The following is a 12,308-nucleotide window of genomic DNA, read 5'->3' on the forward strand; positions in this document are numbered from 1 at the left end:
TTAGTATTGTAATATCTAAACTCTGACCAATTCAGTTCAGTGGCCTTGTGGTTAGAGTGTCCGCCCTGAGACTGGGAGGTTGGGTTCAATCCCCGGCCGGGACATACCAAAGACTGGGACTCCCTGCTTGACACTCAGCATCAATAATTGGACTGGGCAAGTTCCCGCGACACACTAGCGTCATGTCCAGGGGGTGTACTTGTACATCAGATGCCTCACGCTACAGAAGGAGTTAGGCTCCCGCCCCTCTGGCCTCATGGCTCAGCAAGGCTAGCTCTAAGCAGCTGATTATAGTATTGTGGCTTGACCATGTTGTAAAATCATTAACATTCAGGAGGAGGGGTTTTATTGTCTCCACTATTAACCATGTCAGATGACCTCAGATAAGTGCCGACAGCTGGAACCTTAGTTCCCTGTTAAGACAAGTTTACGTCCTGTCACTCACAGCAACCACAACCTACTGTTTTCCATAGCAGCTACAACTACACAAACGCAACTCTACTCACTCACTATCATTTTGATCCCAATGTACACCTGTCGGCTTCACCTCATCCCTCCATCACTGCAGAGAAACACAATCAGTCACAAAAATAGCTTCCTTTGCACTCAGCTGTCACAAGCAGGTTGGTTCGAATCGTACTCCCAGTTTTTCAGCGATTCCCAGTCCGCCAGTGTTTTCCATCTCACAATGTCAGTTCATCAATGTCCATTTAGTGACCAATGTTCAATGTTCAGTACGTTTATGCTGTATCAACCCTCCTCATACTGGAAAAAAAACAAAACCAGTAGGTTGGATTTGATCGTGGTATCCTCTTCTCAACGGAACAGGATGAAGCTTTGTTGACAGTTGTACATTTATCTTTCCATAATATTGCAATCCTTTGCATACTAAATTTTGCAATTTGTAGTTGTAGCTGTTATGTCCCCTCCCGTATTTTAACTTTTGGGTTCCTGTCCTTCAAATAATCTCATAATACTATTACATGCTCATTAAATGTAGTTTTTCATGTCGGCATATCTGGTTTATTCATCTCTGCATTCACTAACTAGTGATTGTGACTCTGAGAGGGCACATGCTTTCTACAACAACAAGACCCTCCCGACTGGCAGTGTTGCCAGATTTTGGAAGAGAAACAAGCAGCCATGTCTATGGAAACAAGCCCAAAAGAAGCCTGACTAGGCTATTATAATACAAGCCCAAAAACGCTTATAATAAGCGGACATGGCAACACCCAACTGCTCCGTCTCTGTGACAGTGGGGTTGACAGTGAGAGAGACGCTGTGAGCACTGATTTTCTTCCTATATAGACCACCAGCTGTTTCTCCCTGTTGACTATTTCAACTAACCACTACTACCCCCCCTCTGGGGTCACTGGGACAATCACCAGCTGGGAGATATGGCCGAGGCCGACACCTGGGGGCACATACCGGTGCATGTCGATTTGAACCATAGTTACTTTTGGACGAGACTGCATGTGGAACCAAGACAGTTCTTGTCTATATGCCACCAAAGATGAAGAAACTTTGACCAGCTGTAGCAGCTGAAAGCTGCTTTGAGTAGTATGCAACTGGTCATCTGTCACCCTGTTGCTGTAACAATACAGCACTATAGCCTAACCTTATCCTTCCATCCGCACTTCGTTAACCTCCTATTTTTACCAAGGCAAGAGGTATTTATAATTCGGCCCACATGCTTTTATCTTAAACCTCAACCAGTTTGACATTAACAACATACTATTATCTGTCACTATTGCTTTTCCTTTTCTCAATCAACTCACTTCAAGGACAACATTCAATACTGTCTCTCTCACACCATCCACACAGGAAAGTGTAAAATAAAAAAACAAACAACCATAGAAATGCTACAAGGTAACTATCCTGGGAAGTAATCCTTTACATTCATAATAGGGGACCACCTAGCTTTGGTTAATTTCTACAATGGCTTCATAATGTACTTACTCTCCTGTCTGTAACATGAGCCGTCACACAGGGGCAGAGGAGCCCTCGGAATAGCAAATAAACAATACACCAATTACAGGGGTAATTATCTCACAGCATGACCCCAGGCTAGCATCAACACTAATTCTCACCGTTTCATTACTTTACTTTTTAACAACATGCTTGTAGAACTGCCATTTTTTTAACTCTTTCCTATCGGTATGCACAAATGTATCATCTTAAAAGTCACTGTCCTAACAATTTCCTTAAATTTAGGCTATGTGTTCTATTTTACTCAAACTGCTCCACACTAGCAAGTCAGTCACTGACTTCCTGCATGCACTCCACAGCTGTCAAATGCACTCAATCACTCCCTAATTTACATTTTAAGCAACTGCTTTGTCACAGAATCAAATTACCCATGCAGCTATATTGTTTTTGACTAAGATAAAACTTGTAGGCTTAACAACCCACATTAACCTATACCTAATTTTACAAAGGATATGAAATGTCCTAAATGTGATCATTTACAATGAGAAATATATCTCATCTACCTAGCTTGGACCTTCTAATTTTAAACCTCCCTGAGGCTCTAGCACATACGCTCTCAAACCGGAGCGATTTACAAGAATACCCATAACATACTCATACAACACGTCACGTATTTTCTCTTAAACTAACTTACAATATTAATCAGGGCAGGGCCTGCCTGGGGAATTTAGATTACATTTTGTTTTTCTACATAAAACAATCCTAAATTTTATGACAACTCCCCTTGCAGGGAGCCATATAGACTGCCATCATGCCAGGTTAAGGAGGAAGAAAAATAAATAGTCCTAATTCAGACATTCCACTGCACATTTGAGGTATTTCCGCAGTTACCATTTCCATCAAGAATACTTTGACCCCACATATAAAATGTAGTTGATAGATTAAACTACCATAGGCTCACTATTTCATCAAGATGTACTTTTAACTCCACAAATTACACAGTAACAATATCTAAAATAGAATATCTTATAATTTCAACACACCAAATATAATATGCCAAGAAAAAATGAAACCATACCACTCTCACACTCTCCTTCGTTTCACATCCTTACTTTCATCCATATTATGGAACCATTTCCATTTTCTCGACTCGAGAATTATGTCATATCATGTGACTAAAATGTATTACCATATCTCCATTTTAGATCATCAAAATCTCCCATTTCCACATATTCTCTCCCTGTCATCCTGACACCCTGCCTCACTCACAGTCACACACACACAGGCAGATAGGCAAACACACTCAAACACTCACACACCGTAGGCCTACATTCACACACTGGCTAGCCAACTTTCGTTGTTTCTTAAAACAACAGGATACCCCTAGGCAGGATCTCTTGTCCCCCTATTAGACAGCAGGCAACTTAATGAATGGTTTATTGAATAGACTACTTTTTCCTAGCCATTCAACCAACCAAACACTATTCCTCCGTCTCTCATATGCACATATGAAAGGCAAAACTTCACAGTTTCCCTCTTTAGTATAGGCCATCCAAAAAAAACAATTGTGATCACAACCAACTTCATCACTATACTTTAAAACTCTGAATAAAAGCAATACCTCATTTTCTGAACATCCAAACAGACCCATATACTCACTTGCGCGACGTCGGCCCAGCCGAAAGACAGAACTTTACCCCACCGGGCCAACCCGCCAAGCACAGCACATCTCGATGGGACACCTCCAAATTGTACTGGAATCTGCGGACATATGCTCAAAAGACAAATCATAATAATGAATAATGAGACAACACAAGAATTCGGAGTTATAGAGTATAGAGATTTACTCGAGTAAGGAGACGAGACTTACATGAACCTCCTCATGTATTGGAAACCCAGTCTAGCTCCCAGAATGACAACCAACGACAGCTTTTATAGCTCTTCTCTTCTCCCACACGACAACCCCCAACAATAGCCACAAGGCATTCACCACATGGGCAGTGACGTCATAAAACACTTGGAGTATTCTTACAATGTTTATCTCTAAACTTCCACGACATTATGCATGAATCTGAATGCATTTCACAGATAACATTTAGGTATTTAATTGACGTATATGCTTCCAAACCAGTGTTGTTTTTGGCAGCACATTTTGATTTTAGTTTTAGTCATAGTCTTTTGAATAGTTTTTATTTAGTTTTAGTCACCTGGAATGCGTTAGTGTTAGTCTAGTATTAGTCGACTAAATGTCATGGGTTTTTAGTAGACTAAATCTACAGTTGACTGTGCTAAGTATTATTAAGTAGCCTACATGGGTCTGTAACTCTGAGTGTACAAATGGAACCAAATGGACATTTGGCCCTTTAAATGTACATTTGGTTCCATTTGTAATTAACTTTGATTTTACAATAATACACATTGGGGTCCCAGAGATGGAAATGGGGGACCGTATAGCCTCATTCAGGACCCACAGGACAATGGTTGAGAGCCACCTGCTAGAGCCGTACAAATCTTCTCTTATGGGGCTCTAATGGGGGTCCGCGGGATAATTACTGTCAGTGTCAATGTGGGGGTCCTTGACATCAAAGAGTTTAGTCGACTAAATCAAGTAGGCTACAATAATCTAAGATTGCATTCATCACAGCGATGATAAATGATTTGTCTTTTATTTATTACTGGATCTCTTGTCCACTAGTCCCTTCCTGACATTTTAGTCTAGTTTTTGTGTTGACAAAATTGTCACTTTTAGTGACAAGTCTTACTTTTAGTCATCGTAGCTCATCGTAGTTTTCCTCAGTGAAAAAAGGTAGTCGACGAACATTTTTCGTCTTAGTTTTAGTTGACGAAAAAACAACACTGTAACCAAATGGAACCCTCACATGAGTACATTCTCAGAGTTAGCAAGACTATCACTGTGCACGCAATGGTTGTAGACAGTGTTTTCGTTTATCCCTTTACTAAACTTTGTCAAAATAAGGAAGGCCAGTCTTTCCCCCACACATCTGAACATTGGTCTTCATCATTAGGCTGGTCAAAGTAGGACCATCATGGTCATCACAGAGGGTCTCAATCAGTCACACACGTTCAGCATCTATACATTTTACAGACAATTCTGTATTTAAGTCCGACGTCATTTTGTAGTGCTACGTTACGTAACATGTTAATGGTCACTGGTTGTCTGGCATTGGACAGATCACCTGCTAATGATCACATTATGGATGAACTGAGACCATTTTACATCTCTTTGACTCCGATGAGTTTCAGCAGAACTACAGAACTGCCTTTGTGAAATGTTAAAGGTGCTGTAAGGGAGATGTTTTGTTAAAATTGCTCTAGTAAATCATTGATATATTGTTTGTTCAGTAACAGAGGTCTTCCCATATGTCTCCATACCTAGTTCACTAACATCATTATTACTGTTTCATAATGTGAATTGTGTTAAAAGTACAATTGATCAACAGTAATGTGGAGGGGGAATTAAGGCCTGGGCTCTACTGTATTTAAGAACATATTAGCCTAATTTACTTACATACGCCTTGACGCCAGCATCTTAAAAAGAAAAACAGTTAGGCCTATTTGTTTTCCAAATCACAGACTGCCACTCACCCCTAAAATCATTGCAAGCAGTCTTCATAAATAGTACACAAGCCTTCACATCTTGTCTTTTACCAGTATACTACCACATCCCCTGTACTTTATTATTTTATTTTATTAAGGTGCAATGTAAATTTGTGTTGTTAAATTTGTTTCCACTTTAGTGTAGAAGACAGTGGTTTGTTTAACATAATGTGTCACTATATAGATCAAGTGTACATTTTAATTATATACTAAGAAGAACAAAACGGGAAGAAAAAACAACCTTTCATAATAGCATTTTAAATATCCATCGTAACTAAATACATAGGCACTTTGTTTTAGTGTTGAGTAACAACAATTAATGATATTCTATATTTTTTGTAAATCACGGACAAACGATTGATTCAACATTTTATTCAGTTTGTAGAATGGTTACAGTTCAACAAAAGTACAGGTCAATACACAAAACCTGATACGAGGAAACACAATTGTTTACACCAGGGTCCTCCATTTTTCAATTAATCCGAACATTTAATGACATACAACTAAAATCGTCTAAATGTAAACTACAGCAAATTTGGGGAATCTGTAACATGGCAGAAGAAACATCCTATTAATCTAGAATTAACATGCTCATATATGTGTAATGCGTTTTAACAGTTTAGCCTTAAACAATTGTTTAAAATACCATATGGATCAACATGTTACACTTGGTTGTAATGTGGATTAATGTGTGCGGTCAGGACATTTTCAGTGGCTCAAATTAGTACAATTCTAACACAAGAGTCAACCGTTCAAATCCAGTGTGTACAACCTTGTGACATTTTTAATTATTTGAATTACTAAAAAGCTTTTCCACAAACATCACAATTATTTGGGTTTCTCTCCAGTGTGAACTTTCTGGTGGCTTTTAAGGTGTGCAATTTGAGAGAAGTGTTGTCCACACTGATCACAGCCATATGGTTTCTCGCCAGTGTGAATTTGCTTGTGTCTTTTAAGGCTGTTCAGTTGAGAGAAATGTTGTCCACAATGATCACATCCATAAGGTTTCTCACCATTATGAATTATCTGGTGTATTTTAAGGTGTTCCATTTCAGAGAAGTGTTGTCCACACTGATCACATCCATAGGGTTTCTCTCCAGTGTGACTTCTCTGGTGGGTTTTAAGGCTGGACATTTGAGAGAAGTGTTTCCCACACTGATCACATCCATAGGGTTTCTCTCCAGTGTGAATTCTCTGGTGGCTTTTAAGGTTTGCAATGTCAGAGAAGTGTTGTCCACACTGATCACATCCATAGGGTTTCTCTCCAGTGTGAATTCTCTGGTGGGTTTTAAGGCTGGACATTTGAGAGAAGTGTTTCCCACACTGATCACATCCATAGGGTTTCTCTCCAGTGTGAATTCTCTGGTGGCTTTTAAGGTTTGCAATGTGAGAGAAGTGTTGTCCACACTGATCACATCCATAGGGTTTCTCTCCAGTGTGAATTCTCTGGTGGCTTTTAAGGTGTGCAATTTGAGAGAAGTGTTGTCCACACTGATCACATCCATAGGGTTTCTCTCCAGTGTGAATTCTCTGGTGGGTTTTAAGGCTGGACATTTGAGAGAAGTGTTTCCCACACTGATCACATCCATAGGGTTTCTCTCCAGTGTGAATTCTCTGGTGGCTTTTAAGGTTTGCAATGTGAGAGAAGTGTTGTCCACACTGATCACATCCATAGGGGTTCTCTCCAGTGTGAATTCTCTGGTGGCTTTTAAGGCGTGCAATTTCAGAGAAGTGTTGTCCACACTGATCACATCCATAGGGTTTCTCTCCAGTGTGAATTATCTGGTGGCTTTTAAGGTGTGCAATTTGAGAGAAGTGTTGTCCACACTGATCACATCCATATGGTTTCTCGCCAGTGTGAATTTGCTTGTGTCTTTTAAGGCTGTTCAGTCGAGAGAAATGTTGTCCACAATGATCACATCCATATGGTTTCTCACCAGTGTGCATTCTGTGGTGTATTTTAAGGTGTTCCATTCCAGAGAAGTGTTGTCCACACTGATCACATCCATAGGGTTTCTCTCCAGTGTGAATTCTCTGGTGGCTTTTAAGGTATTCCATTCTAGAGAAGTGTTGTCCACACTGATCACATCCATAGGGTTTCTCTCCAGTGTGAATTCTCTGGTGTCTTTTAAGGTGTTTAATTTGAGAGAAGTGTTGTCCACACTGATCACATCCATGTGGTTTCTCTCCAGTGTGAATTATCTGGTGTCTTTTCAGGGTGGATTTGTCAGAGAAGTGTTGTCCACAATGATCACATCCATAGGGTTTCTCTCCAGTGTGAATTCTCTGGTGTCTTTTAAGGTGTTTAATTTGAGAGAAGTGTTGTCCACACTGATCACATCCATGTGGTTTCTCTCCAGTGTGAATTATCTGGTGTCTTTTCAGGGTGGATTTGTCAGAGAAGTGTTGTCCACAATGATCACATCCATGTGGTTTCTCTCCAGTGTGAATTATCTGGTGTCTTTTCAGGGTGGATTTGTCAGAGAAGTGTTGTCCACACTGATCACATCCATAGGGTTTCTCTCCAGTGTGAATTCTCTGGTGTCTTTTAAGGTGTTTAATTTGAGAGAAGTGTTGTCCACACTGATCACATCCATGTGGTTTCTCTCCAGTGTGAATTATCTGGTGTCTTTTCAGGGTGGATTTGTCAGAGAAGTGTTGTCCACAATGATCACATCCATAGGGTTTCTCTCCAGTGTGAATTCTCTGGTGTATTTTAAGGCTGGACATTTTAGGGAAGCGTTTACCACACTGATCACAGCAGTGGTGTTTTTGCGTAGCCAAGGTTCTTTGTTCATTCACCTCTGGTAGAACAGGTAAACCAGGCTGATGATGCAACACTGAATTGGAAACAAAGACAAATGAAACATTGCTTAGTTGTACTTCATATACTATATTGCAGAAACTAACAAAGTTAATGTACACAATTGTACATTAGCATCCATGTATAGTTCGATAAATGAAAGAGACAAACAACTGTATTTTAAGTCAATGCTAATATTAAAACAAAACAAACTACTTTTTATGACATGCTGTATATCCATATAGACACAGAAAGTAACTTACAGAGGTCTTGATGATCATTTGGTCCTCCCTGTTGAGCAGAACTGTTCATGGTGGCATTGGTAGAGTTCATCTTCAGCTGAAGTCTGGAGTCCACAGTCAGATGTGATCAGAAATGATTGATATCCTGGAGGAGTTGTGGAGAACTGACGACTACAAACTCTTCTTATACTAGAGAGCCTGAGGTGGAACCACGAACTGCTTGGTGTTGATTGGCCAAAGAGGAGAACAATGGAATCATGTCTCCACCAAACACAACTTAACAAACTGCTGCATGCTCCACCCCTCTCTGACTCCTCCCCCAGGCCATGTGTAACCACCGTGACACGGGTGTAGAAGGAACCACAGGACAATCTCTGTCGGTTGTTTTACTGCAAAGACAGAGCACAGCACAAGGGTGATGAATAAAAGCCTGTCTCTCTCAGTCCCAGCATGAACTGACTTAACAAACTGTCTGTATTTATATATATACACATGTAAGCAATGTTGCAGTACAAAACAATTAAACAACAAGAAATACTTAATGCATTGAATACAACCAAAATAATAAAATAGTCAATACAACAATGCAATAACAATTATGCAACTGAATACACAAATACAGTCAATAGTAATACCATTGTGCAATTGAATACACAATTACAATACACATTACATTGGGTTGAACATACCTGCAAAGACACAGTGCACAGCACAAGGGTGATGAATAAAAGGCATACAGCTTTCTCTTGAGAATGCCTAAAATGAGATTCAGCAAAACCCTTGTCACAATTCACTTCACTTCAACCGACGGAATGTATCAGTCTGCCTAGCGAACTTGGACTACTACTACAACTCCCATGATGCAACAGAACCTGTCACAGTCACATCAAAGCAGCATTTTGTGCACAGTGTATCGTTCGTCTTTTACAGCATGCTACAACTATAGCGAAACTTAGTTAACACAGAAATGTTTCCTTATACACAATACACGCCATGAAACCTTCCATTTCGCTGCAAGAGCAAGCACAATATGTAATGTATAACTTTATTACACAGAAGACAAGTGTTCGAAACTTGTGGCTTGTCTAGTGGTTTGAAAACTCAAACCACTAGAAACGGGTGACGCCACTTTCAAGGCATTTGGTAGTACGCTTTAAACAGCGTGAACTATTGACTGTCGTGAACCATTACTACATAACTGTCATAAGTAAGTGCATTAATACTGTCACTTTCTAGGGTGCGATGTCTGTATTCCTCTAAATCAATGTTAAAAAAGGCCAAATTTTCTTGGCAGCCCTTTCAAACACAAGCAGAATTGTGATTATGTACTAATTATTATTTTGCCTGTATTAGTAGTAAAGTAGTGGTATTATCTAAGCAGCATTAATGATCAAATAATGAATGAGGAGGAATGGATTCAAACAGACATTGAGTGTTTGGTTTAATATAGTGTAGCGGCCAGCTACAGCCCCCCGTCTTGGGGGTGGGACTACGAGGACTGGGGAGTGAGTGACGGGGGTCCTATGTGGAGGCTCTGTGTGTATAGTTTGGTTGAGAGTACACGACTAACTTGGATGTGCACAAATGCTGTTGTTAAAGGACCACTTCACCACTTTTCAACCTATCTTCATATACTAGGTCCTCACTAATAATCATGAAGAAATGGCGCAATTTTTTTCTACTCTGTCTGTGTCTCATAGGAGGGCTGTGGGCAGTTGAGAAACCGTCTTCCAGTGACATCATCAATGGGGAATACAAGCTAATAGAAACTGCAGGCTTTCTAGTCCTGAAAAGTTGCAATGCGAAAATGGAAGCCATCGTTCTCACGATAATGAAAATCTAAACATTTTTGTAAAAAAATCTTGTTTAAAAAAAAAATCTGCCTAATGATGATGTCACTGGAAGACGGTTTCTAAACTGCCCACAGCCCTCCTATGAGACACAGACTGAGTAGAAAGAAATCGTGCCATTTTATCATGATTATTAGTGAGGACCTATTACATGAAGATAGGTTGAAAAGTGGTGAAGTGGTCCTTTAAATGAGTGATCTTTGGAGTAATAAAGAGAGATCTTTATCATTGGTAACTACGTCTCTGCCTCCGGTTCCTGGGATCGTTACAATATCAAATATTTGTCACGTTCCATCTTTCCACATCACGCATTTCATTCTCACGCGTCTCATTCTGCCTCCTGGCGAAAACACAACACTACTAATCTTCCACATAGACTATTTAGTTTAGTTACTTTTTACACCCATTTTAATATCAGCCTCAATCCAACGTCTACCTGTAAACATGCTCTCACAACAACACGCATATAAATGATACAAACATAATGATACACATAACGCCGATCATGAACAAAACTAAAAACACAACTCAAATAAACATACCTCGTTGTTCTGCCTACAAATCCAAAGTCGAACCAAGTGATCCACAACAGACGGACACAAACAGCAAATGAATTATTCCGTCAAACAATTAAATGTTCACTTTTAGACGTTTTAAACCTTAACAAGATAACTTTTAGGCTAAAGGGTGTGTCCTCCTGGCTACAACACTACAGTTGCTAGTTGCTACGCCACGCTAGTGTCTTTTTGGCAAATCTTGTTCTTGGCAGACTAGATGCCTTCCGGCACATTGCTGCCTCCCACTGGTCGGGGGTATACCTCCTTTCTGACCATTGTAATTACTATACTAGCAGTCTTGTTGCTGCCATGAAATTGAGCACCGCTTTGCCAGTCTTTGTCTGGTTTTCCGTTGGGTTCAGGAGTTTTTTGAGCGTCACACTGCTTGTGTGGTCACTTGCCACTGCCGCATACTTTCTGCCTCTCTTTCCTCGGTGTACCGGGTGCACTCCATGAGAACATGCTCCACTGTTTGGTCCTTTTTGCACGTGCTGCACAGTCCATCTGGGTGCTTCCCTATTTTTGCCAAGTCCCGCGCCAGTCCACACTCCACAGTGTCCCAGCCTCAGTCTTGTCATTGTCACTGACTGCCTTCTTTCTGCCCCAAGATAGCATGCCCCTTTTTTTACACACTGTTCTGTATCTTGAAATACTGATGAGATGAGAGATATACTTTATTAGTCTCCCGAGGAAGAAATTTGTCTTTAGACAAAGGGCCCGCATGCAAGCGTAGCCCTAGTCCATGTCGCCACAGTGCAGCGCCAAATACATCTTTCTTGCATCATAGGCGACCGCCCTCTTCAAGAGGCAAGCAAGAATGAAGAAAGAAAGAAAAGAAAGAAAGAAATACTGCCTTCCTTTCTTTCCCCTTTCCCACTGTTCCTGCCAGCCTGCTGTTATTTTCCTTTCAATGATGGATCTGCACTCATATGCACCTATTGCTATGTTTATGTCTATTGACCTGCCTAGTGACTTTTTCGCTGCCCTATCTGCCATCTCGTTCCCTTCCACCCCCACATGCGCTGGTACCCAGAGGAAGCCTACTTCCCCTCCTCCTTTCTCTATCTTGTAGAGGTGGACCAACAGCTCCACCATCAGGTCTGACCGAGCTCCCAGCTTTCCTTCCCCCATGTTCATAATATAAGTACTGAGGCCGAGTCCGAGCATATGACCACCTGTCTAGGCTTCGCCTCCTCCACCCACTTCAATGCCCAGATTATTGCCATCAGCTCTGTTGTGAATACTGAGACCCCCTCTTGTTTACCATTTTAGGGATTGCATACGCAAAACCTGCCTTCCCTGACTTAGG

This window comes from Protomyctophum parallelum (genome assembly GCF_964188405.1).
Source record: "Protomyctophum parallelum genome assembly, chromosome: 17".
Lineage (NCBI taxonomy): Eukaryota > Metazoa > Chordata > Actinopteri > Myctophiformes > Myctophidae > Protomyctophum > Protomyctophum parallelum.